The sequence below is a fragment of the Oreochromis niloticus genome, linkage group LG23 (genome assembly GCF_001858045.2).
Source record: "Oreochromis niloticus isolate F11D_XX linkage group LG23, O_niloticus_UMD_NMBU, whole genome shotgun sequence".
Classification (NCBI taxonomy): Eukaryota; Metazoa; Chordata; class Actinopteri; order Cichliformes; family Cichlidae; genus Oreochromis; species Oreochromis niloticus.
In genome coordinates, this window is record NC_031986.2 from 27,699,777 (window position 1) to 27,710,984 (window position 11,208).

Here is an 11,208-nt window from a genome sequence, read left to right on the forward strand (position 1 = left end):
ACTTTAAAAACGGGTTGTGTGTGAGACTTTAAATCAACAAAATATAAAATATATATTTTAAATTGTTATTGATCCCTTTACCCTGAGTCCTAAAGTGTATATTTATTTTTTTACTCTTAAATATTTATTGTTTGTTTACTTGCACTGCTGTAACTGGAGCCTCGTCGTCTCGTCTCTCTATGTACTGTACTGTGTGTAGCGGAGATGACAATAAAGTTTACTTTGACTTCAGCAGCGAGCAGGCGCACCGAGGGCTCTCGCGCTCACTTTTCGCGTATAGAATTTTGAAAAAACATCGGTGTAAATTATAAGTCTGTATCATGATGTCTGGTGTTTTCGTGGTGTTGGTTTGTTTTTATTTTCTTTTATTTTGCGAGTTGGTTATTAGATGCTGCTCCAGCCAGCCAGAGAATCCCCCGCAGCCCCGCCCTCTCCTCCCTGTGCCGCAAGCAGCAGGCGCACCTCGCAAACGGAGGGCGCCCTTACTCCCAGCAAATGGGTGATAGAAAACCGATCGGTGCCTGTGTCATCCCCAGTATGCGCTGGCTGATGTCGGGGCAGCATGAGTACTAGCAATTTTTTTTTTTTGCCGATGCCCGTGATGCCGCCCCCACCACGATGCCGCCCCGGGCAACTGCCCGTGTCGCCCGTATCTAAAACCGCTACTGAGGAGGGGAATATTTGTGGAGGAAGTTTCAAAAAAAAAAAAGGAAAAACAAGTGAGTGGACATTAAACATTACAGACCATAAGAAAGAAAGAAAACAAGAGCGGAGCAAGGAGCACCTTTTATGTGAAAAGAAAATCCGAAACTCACTGGAGTCATGAGAAATAGCCATATGCTCCAGCGTCTGCGGGATAGTGTCAAGAAAACAAACTGTTATTGAGAATATCCAGTTAGAATACTGTTAGAACATCCAGCAAGGATGGTTGCCACATTTAATAAAAGTTAAGATAATGAATAAAAAAATCACACAAATCTGTTGGTTTATTTTGTCTAGGTTACAATCCTATTTTTTCTTCCTTACATGTTTTAATTTATTGACTTTAAAAAAAATGGAACTCAAATCTCAAATAAACTGGCAAAAGCATAACAAGCTATATAACAGCACAGTTTTTCAGGATGATATTCAAGAACAGGCTCCACCACAGCGTAACAGACGCAGACTGAAGACTATTACTAATAACAGTCAGCACACTCATTCTCACAATGTCAAAAATATCCAGCAGGAGTGTGAGAGACACAATAATGGGACATTGCTCCTCGATTTTAAACTGAAAGTAAAACCCAATGAGTTTCGTTTTTAGTCATTTCCCTGGAAGTGTGGCGCCCCTGTGAACAAACAGGATTTTGGCAAATCCTGTTTGGCAAAAGGATTTGCCAAACAGGAATCTTTTGTCCTTTAGTATTTGACTCATTATATATTTAGACTTAAATAAATGATACCATGAAAACATGTTATACATGAGGTTATTAAACGAGAATAAACATTTATAATTGCATCGTAAAGAGGAATAATGTTTTCTAAATGAGGAATATTTTTGGAAAAATTCTAGTTTAACCTCACATTTTCTTTATGTTTTTGGAATCTCACTGTAGGATTTGGTATAACCTTTGTATGCTTAGGTGAAGTGTGTGTGTGTCAGTATGACCTCATAAAGAAAAACTGCTTAGCTAGGCGTAATGATGTTTCACTATGTTATATGCTGTTTTGCTCAGAAGGATGAAACTCAGGGCCAGCGCCAGGAGCTTCCTGGGAAAAGATAGTGGGAGTTGCTCTCTGCCCAGCCTGTGGGACAGAAACCTGTTGTAACTAAAAGATACAGAGAGTTGTGTGTGGGGAGGAGGTATAAAAGAGGGGCTGAGAAGTCCCAAGGGAGAGCTGGTATGATTGTGAACTGTGATGTTTGATGTGTGTGTTGGCTCTCCTGCGCAGTAATAAACAGCTTGATCACAGCTGTTTCTGTGTTGCAGAATTTATTTACAAAATTCCACGACAGGAATTAAGCACTTACTAATATCTTACTAATGCTTAATAGTGTGACATTATTATAAAGTGTTACCATATTTTTCAGTAGTGACAGATTACTTTAGTGATGAAAATAATTATTTGATATCTTTGGAACACATTGTGTGTTAGTTGGTGGACTAACTTTTGCTGCTACTCATACATTTCTTTAAGTCAGTCACCAGGTTTGTGCACAACTCAGCAGGTATATTTTTAACCACTACTCTTTGAAGATGTTCTTGATCTAATGTACTTCTTCCTGTGCTGCTCCTACTGTGCTGTGCCCAGTTAGCTTTTCATTCACCAGTCCAGTTCTTACATCAATATTTGATAGATCAGCTTTAAGTTTGGAAACCATGTGAACCAGTTCACTCCTCCAGGGAAAAAACACACAAAAAAACAAAACACTCCCTTCAAGTAAAACATCAACTTACTTGTTAAATATTACAAGTTCCTCTTGTATGAACAGATTTAATATTTAATAATGGAAAGCTAATGATTAATATTATGTCCTTCCTTCCATTGTAGAAAAAATAAATACTTCATTATAATCATATGCTACAGGTTGAACTGTTCTGTTACTGTGACATTTGGCAGTTGTTAGGAGGCCTGGGTCGTTGACCCAGGGTTTTTGAGGTTGTTATATCATTTATCATTTCTAGTCTCTGGTTTCTTAAGTTCTGTCTTATGGTTTATGTCTCTGTCGTCTCTAGTTGCTCTGTCTCCCCTGTCAGCTGTATCCCCTTGTCTAGTTCGCGTCTCTGTGTATCCTTAGTTGCTATATCCCCGTATCCAGTCAGTCTGTGTCTGTAAGTTCAGTCTGTGTTGTGTTTCCTGTTTTACTTTGAAGGTCTCTGTCTTTTCTCAGTGTGTTCAGTTTATGCTTCTTTGTCTCGTTAGTCCTGATTTGCCCCAGCTGTGTTTCCCTCCTGTTGCCCATTCCCTGATTACTCCCTCTGCGTATTTAAGCCCTGTGTTTTCCTGTGCTCTCTGTCGTGTTCTACCGTTTACTTAGCTGTGTGTTCTGTTAGTCCTCTGGTTTAAGTTTATTTTGATTTTTTCCAGTCATGTTATGTTACCCTTTTTTGAGTTCAGTATTAAAGCTGTTTTGAGTTCACCTTTGGTCTCCGGAGTCTGCACCTTGGGTCCTATTCCTGTCTGCACACAGCCTGCACCTAACAGAAGAACGCGACCAGAACATGGACCCAGCAGACTCCATATGGTATCGGCGACCCGCAGTTTCTGCCTTCCTCAGGGAGAGCGTGAGGCAGGAGGCTAAGCATGCCCAGGAGCTCCAGTCACCCTTTTATGGGTCTCGTTTGGCTTTCGGAGGGCCCCGCAGCCTCCAAACCGCCATGGCTACGGCCGAGCCGGCACCTATGCCTCGGAAGATCAGATTGAGCACGTGCTCATTCTCTCCGGTCGCTACACCAGATTTCCAGTCCAACAAGAGGGTTAAACGGCAAAGGAAGAAGGATTACGTGACGCCGGACGTTAGACTCACTCCGCTGCAGTCCTTCGCTCTGTTTTTGGGTCTGCCCCGTTCTGAGCTTCACAAACTCTCTGCGTCCTCATCGCAGCCCGTTCTTTTGGAGGATACGCAGCCCAGTTTGCCAGCTCCCACTTCCCGGAGAAAGCGACGCTCACGCTTTCGCCACTCTGTCTCTGCTGAGCCACTCCCCGTGGTGAGTTGTAATGACTGTTTTCATTCTGCTCCCTCTGAGCTGGAAAAAGACAATCATGGGAACACTGTAAATTCTGAGACTGTGAAAACTGTTAAGACTGTTAGACGTGGTGGTGGTAGGAAGCTAAGAAACTTTGTAAAGGAGTCTGTGTTTGCTGAACCTACTCCTTCGCCCCGTTGTGTTCCTGCTCCCAGGGCAGCTCGGGCCCAGCATTCCCCTGCACCTGTTTCAGTGCTTCAGGTGAGGGAGGCTGAGGTCCAGCTGGTCCCTGCTCCAGTGTTCAGGCCGGCTGAGGCTCTGCCTGTCGCTGCACCCGTACCAGCTCCTCGGGTGGGGACAGCAGCTGCCCAGCCATTGACGGTGCCTGTCCCGGCTCCCAGGGTGAGGATGACCGGGAACCAGTTAGCTCCTGCACCCGTACCTTCTCCTCGGGTGGGAGTGGCTGGTGTCCGGCAGGTACCTGCACCTGTTTCTGACCTCGCTGGGGGCTCAGGTGAGCCCGTCCAGCGGTTTTCTTCAGGTTCTGGAGGCTCAGGGGAACTAGCTCAGTTTATTGCTAATCCACCACCTAACCCACCATTACTACCATCGTTACAACAGTCAATAGAACTTAAACTTCTATCAATAGCTCGAACATTAGCTCACCTCTCAGCTCAGTCACCTGTTCAGTTACCACCCGCCTCGCCTGGAGGGTCCGAGGGGCCCGTCCAGCCTTCTGTTCCTGCTGGGGGTTCTGGAGAACCGCACCAGCCTTCTGCCTCCGCTGGAGGGTCCGAGGGGCCCGTCCAGCCTTCTGCCTCCGCTGGAGGGTCCGAGGAGCCCGTCCAGCCGTCTGTTCCCGCTGGAGGGCCCGAGGAGCCTGTCCAGCCTCCTGCCTCGTCAGCTGGTGGGCCCGAGGAGCCCGTCCAGTCTCCTGCCTCGTCAGCTGGAGGGCCCGAGGAGCCCGTCCAGCCTCCTGCCTCGTCAGCTGGAGGGCCCGAGGAGCCCGTCCAGCCTCCTGCCTCGTCAGCTGGGGATCTTGGAGGACCGAGCCAACACATCCTCATCTCTACTGACGGTTCCGGGGAGACCGTTCAGCCACCACCTACGTCGCCGCCTGCAGTGCCACCGCCTGCGGCTCCCACGTCGTCGCCTGCAGTGCCACCACCTGCGGCTCCCACGCCGTCGCCTGCAGTGCCACCACCTGTTTCGTCGCCTGCAGCTTCGTCCTCGCCTGGTCCAGCTTCGTCTCCTGGTCCAGCTTCAGCCTCGTCGCCTGGTCCAGCCCCAGCTTCAGCGCCTGCAGCGCCTACGCCGTCGCCTGGTCCAGCCCCAGCTTCAGCGTCGCCTGCAGTGCCACCACCTGCGGCTCCCACGCCGTTGCCTGCAGTGCCACCACCTGCGGCTCCCACGCCGTCGCCTGCAGCGCCACCATCTGTTTCGTCGCCTCTGGCTTCTGCTTCGCCGTCGCCTGGTCCGGCTTCTGCTTCGCCGTCGCCTGATCCGGCTTCGGCTTCAGCTCCGCCTGTCCGTCCTGTCCGTCCTGCTCGTCCTGCTCGGCCTGTCCGGCCGCTTTCCGGGCCGATGATTGGGCGTCCTCGCCGTCGTGGACGGCCTCCTGACCTGCTCCGTCGCCGCCGGTGCCTCCCGACCTGCTCCGTCGCCGCCGGTGCCTCCCGCCCGGTCGGCCTCCTGACCTGCTCCGTCGCCGCCGGTGCCTCCCACCCGGCCAGCCTCCTGAACTTTTTTTGGACTCTTGGGCCGTCATCCTCCGGGCCGGCCCCCTGAACTTTGTGTGAATTGTTTTTCCTGGCAGCCTGTGTGTTTTGTTATGTTGCTTTCTGGGCTCCGTTGTTTGCGCTTTTTTTTGTTTCTGGCTCCTTGTTTGGTTTGTTTCGAGCCCTCCGTCCTGTTTCCCCACCGCCCGCCCTGGTTGGGTTGTTTTTCGTTTTTGGTGTTCTGGTTTGGGCTGTCTGGAAGCCAGCCCTTAAGGGGGGGGTACTGTTAGGAGGCCTGGGTCGTTGACCCAGGGTTTTTGAGGTTGTTATATCATTTATCATTTCTAGTCTCTGGTTTCTTAAGTTCTGTCTTATGGTTTATGTCTCTGTCGTCTCTAGTTGCTCTGTCTCCCCTGTCAGCTGTATCCCCTTGTCTAGTTCGCGTCTCTGTGTATCCTTAGTTGCTATATCCCCGTATCCAGTCAGTCTGTGTCTGTAAGTTCAGTCTGTGTTGTGTTTCCTGTTTTACTTTGAAGGTCTCTGTCTTTTCTCAGTGTGTTCAGTTTACGCTTCTTTGTCTCGTTAGTCCTGATTTGCCCCAGCTGTGTTTCCCTCCTGTTGCCCATTCCCTGATTACTCCCTCTGCGTATTTAAGCCCTGTGTTTTCCTGTGCTCTCTGTCGCGTTCTACCGTTTACTTAGCTGTGTGTTCTGTTAGTCCTCTGGTTTAAGTTTATTTTGATTTTTTCCAGTCATGTTATGTTACCCTTTTTTGAGTTCAGTATTAAAGCTGTTTTGAGTTCACCTTTGGTCTCCGGAGTCTGCACCTTGGGTCCTATTCCTGTCTGCACACAGCCTGCACCTAACAGCAGTTTGTGGCAGGGTCAGTCAGAGCCAGCCAGTGTAACCGTAGTGCTGGTCTGAAGCTCAGATAAATGAATAGGATTGTGTTAGGAAGGATATCCGGTGTAAAATCTCTGCCCAATTAAACATGTAGATCATACCAGAAGGACACAGAAGTGTGGAGGTAAGAGTATAGACTTTAATATGGAGAGAAATTTGCCTCAAAAGTGTTAGAAATGCGTACGATGTGATCTACAAGCATTTGTAACTTTTGAGGACTCACAAACACGTGCTCCAATCCACACACAAATACAACACAGCCTGACCACACGTAAAACAATTTCACAAATGCGTACATCCAAACCTGAATAAATACTCATCATTTACTCAAAACTTTTTAAGTTTAGCCTCACAAATCTGAACATTTTTCTCTTTAAAAGGATTTCCTTGCAGAAAATACTGCCAAGTTGTTTTTTTTTCTTTAATTAATACAGTAATCATTAATTAGCTGATTAACTTTCCTTTAAAATTAATGTGAACAAAGAAACATCCAGCAATCTACATTGCTAACAAAATGCTTCATATTAATAATAGTGTCATTCTGTTTTACACATTACCTATGGATGACAAGAATGACCACTGGAGGGGTTTATATGTTTGCTGTGGGGATGATGATGTGAATGGGGATAATAGAATGTTTATAGTATTGATGAAACTGCTGACAAACACCTGAGTTAATCCCTTAGTTTGGGACAAGGCACCTGCAGTCATGCGAAAAACCAAGTACTGACTTAATGAGCCTCTAAAATCATTCTGGAGGAATTTAGTCCCACTCTTCTTTGCAGCATTGCTTCACTTCATTAAGGTTTGTAGGGATTTGTTTATGTACAGCTATCTTAAGGTCCCATCACAGCATTCTGATCAGGTTGAGGTCTGATATTTGACATGGTCATTGCAAGACTTATTATTTTCATTTTCAGCCATTCTGTTGTAGGTTTGCTGTTGGAATTGATATTTTTTATATTGTAATTTGTGCTTAGGAACATATAATCATTTATGCTTAGAAATATATAATCATTTGTATGCTGATAAAAATCATATCTTTATTAGGTCTGATAAGATTCTGTGTGCACTTGTGTACCATGAGACGAGAGGAAGCAGCCTCAACGTTATAATTTCCATTATAGCTTTAGGAACTACACTGCTCTGTTTCTTAAAAGTGCAAGACTTCACACCTTTAAATGTTCGTTTGAGACATGACCCATTGCAAGTTCCTGTTCTTATAATTTAGCGAGACGCTTACTTCTGCTTTTCTGCATACCTCATACACACAGTTTAAGTTCATTGAAAGGTCGTATGTCTATGTATGGTATGGTTGGACACACACACACACACACACACACACACACACACACACACACACACACACACACACACACACAGAATACAGACACTGATGTTGTTCAGATATGCCTGCTTAAGAATGTCACATGTATTTGTAATTGCATATTCATGTATGTGACAATAAAAAGGGCTGTAGCGAAGGAATCAGTCGAAGTTGGCTAAGGACAGGTGAAGGCCTGGGCTGACTTCCCTCGCGAGCCACAAAGACAAAGAGCTCTGTCTTGTCTTGTTTTGTCGTGCAGTCATTGAGTGTCTTGTGTTCCAGCAGGGTTTGTGCCTAGATAAACCCAACATTTGCTGCTGTGTTAGTAATAATTCGGCTGAAATTGGTTACATGGCCCAATTTCAGCCGAGCCTTCTCTGTGGCACAGATGGCCTCACATCTGACTCTAAAATACTTTGGTATACAGAGGAGTTCATGATGGACTCAGTGACTACAAGTGGCACAAATCATCACCCGCCTCCTCCACCACCACGATGACAGTTGGTATAAGGTGTTTGTGCTGATGTGCTGTGTGTTGCGGTCAAACATAACAGAGGAGATCTCATCTGTCCAAAATGAATTACTTGAAGTCGTGGCAAAACTAAGCCATGCTGACGTTTTCTTTTCAGACAGTAGAGGATTTCTCTTGGCAACGCTTCCAAACAGGCCATACTTATTTAGTCTTTTTCTGATTCTGTTGTCCTGAACTTTAAGACTTAACATGCAGGTCTGTTGAGTCTATATGGTCTGGTCTGATATGTATAGATTAGTGCTGTCAGCGTTAATCTTGTTAAAATGGCGTTAATGCCATAAACGCATTAACGCGGCAAATCTCTGTTAGCGAGTTATCACGGATCGCCCCGTGCATGGGGCTGCACGCTGTGTACTGGTTTTATTATGATCTTGGATATTTGGGAGTAGAACGAGTAGAACGAGGGGGCCATCAAGTACTGCTTCTTTCCAGTGATGGTGTTTGTCTGCACTCCATCCAAAATCTTGTAGTCACACAGGAAGATGTTGCCATTCTGTTTAAAATTACAGAAAGAATGAGAAATGATTTAATCAAACACATACAGTCTGGATATTATATTTACAAAGTTTATGACCATGTAGATGAGTTGCGATATAACTGTCAGTCAACTTTATTTCACAAGAATTGAAACATTACCTCTATTTCATCTGCTAAACTGTTCTGACCATGAAGAAAGATTTTTAATATTTTTTTTTTATTTAGATCAGCCAGATTTTTCAGTCACAGTTATTTCATGGAGAATAAGCGGTTACCTTCATTTCATCTGCTAAACTATGCTGACTATGTCATCAGTGACAGGAAAGTTCTCCAGCAGTTCTGTACAGCGCCGGATCAAAAAGGGATTGGCACCATTTAGAAACTGGTAGCCAAAAAAAGAGTCTTCCTTGTATGATCTGGAATAAAGACATCATTATATTTCAGTGTTTAAAATGTTTAGATAACACCCATCTCATCCAATTTGTTACCCTAATCTTTGAATGCAGAAAAAACAGGAAATTAAAATGGTTTTAATGTCATAGACATACAGCAGGTAAAAAAAGCTTTGGACACAAGAGAAGCGTATGTCACAGGGTAGAGACAGAAGACTGTCTGCTTTCATGCTGTGGGAAAGTCCCTCTTTATACACATCCCAGCTGGGAAAAAAGGAAACAAAGAAGCAGAAGAGCAGAGGGAAAAGAGATTGGGATGGTCCATATTCACAAACAGTTTTTATGAATGAATCTGTCCATCTCTAATGTTGTGTCATGCACTGGCCTAAACTTGTTTATACTTTACAAGCAAATTTAGAAATTTACTTGTAAAGTATGTCTCGGAGAACGCATACAAATTAAAAATGGAGCTGTAAACAAAGTTAAAACATAATACTACTAATAATAATAACAATAAAAGTTATTATTAATGTTATTATAATAATTATAACAATAGTTTAGTTTACAATAGTTTTACCAAACACTGCATATACACATGCAATACATGTGAATAATACACATAATACACTACATAATACACATGTAATACATTTTAATAAATCCTCAAAGGTTTCATGTATTGGCTAATTTATCCTGATTAGCACATAAACATATATCCACCCAGGGTTGGAGCAGATAGTTTTTGTATAAAAATGTTAAAACACGTGCTGTGATCACTTACCAATAGACTCTCTGTTGTTGCTCGAGCTCCTGCTGCCGACTGTACTCACCCAGAAGACTGTTGTTGTCTTCAAATATTCTCGGAGCTTAAAATATAATAATAAATAAATAATTCAGCATTTTCTATGTTTATTTAAAATGCAGCATTGTTTGAATTTAATCAGTCCAACTACCTAGTCTTCTGTCTTGGCTCTATATAATCAGCATATTTCCACAAACCTGTCTCCTCTCTGAAATGGTGCACCTCGTTGTCAATGATCCAGTGGTACACAGGGAGGAGTCTCCTTCGGGGGAGATCGCTTCCACTTTGGCGGGATACCAAGAAACTTTGTGAAACTTTTTCTGTTTGTCTAACTCTGTGAGCACCAGCTTTCCAAGGGAGGTTGGACATGATATGGTAAAGTGTGACACCTGAAATAATGACAGAAAAGCTCTGAAAATAAAGAGAGAAGTTTCAAGTGTGTATGATAATCACAACGCAGTTACTGCAGAGGTGAGCATGGTTTAGAAATGGAGTTGGGTCTCAGACTCACTGCGCCTCTGTAAAAAGATGGTGTCAGCCTTTTGAGATGTGTACGTTTGCTCTCTCCAGCAGTACCAACCAGGTTAATGTAGATGCTATTGAAAGCTGTGGCAAAGGCTAGATTGCCAGTGAAAATGATCACGTTGTAGCTCACCATTTTCTCTCTTGAAAGTCAAGAAAATCCTGATGGAGAGACAATTATATTAATCAACAGATTTCATGAGAAATCATTTCAAATTTCAGTAGCACATTCTACTACAGCTCAGTAATAATGTGGTAATACCTGAATAATAAGGTGGAAACTAGATGCTAATGGTAATAATTTGGAAATAGCCTTTCATTACTACTTAATTACCAAAACTAACTATTCAAGTTACATTGTATCACTAGCTATAGTAGTTATAGTTTAGTTAAAATTCAAATAAGGGAGTAATAACAGTTTTATTTGGGAATAATTGTGTAGAAACAGATGTGAAGATTCGTCTGCTTTTTATGTGCTAACTGGCGTCTTACTAGTGGCAACGGCTCTGCTCATCATGCTATCCGTACTGGAAGACGGCAGAAAAACAATACCCGAGCCGAGAAAAGAGATGGACACATGACAACTCACATATAACGCACATGACACAAGCACATCAGTACATCTAACCATATATGAGAAACACGCTGGACCTTACGAAGCATTCTGAATACTGATGAAAGCACTGAACGGCAAGTGCTCAGAAAGGAACATGGTTATAATAAAATTTTAAATGTTACAATATAACCTTGAGCATTAACATTGCATTAATCATGTAACCTATAGCATTGATATTGCACTGAGATGTTTATTAAAGTAGCAGGCCTCAGATTAACCTTTCTCTTACAGGGGCAACTATAATCATTG

At 43.9% G+C, this 11,208-nt stretch overlaps 1 long non-coding RNA gene across 1 annotated transcript; it reads right to left on the minus strand.

Annotated features, from left to right (window-relative positions):
* Positions 1 to 6,373: 6,373 nt before the first annotated feature.
* Positions 6,374 to 10,187, minus strand: LOC109201586 (uncharacterized). The gene is made up of 4 exons (XR_002061638.2): positions 9,973 to 10,187; positions 9,801 to 9,885; positions 8,903 to 9,043; positions 6,374 to 8,643 (listed from the first exon to the last, which is right to left on the minus strand). It is a non-coding gene; the product is annotated as an uncharacterized LOC109201586 (long non-coding RNA).
* Positions 10,188 to 11,208: the final 1,021 nt, after the last annotated feature.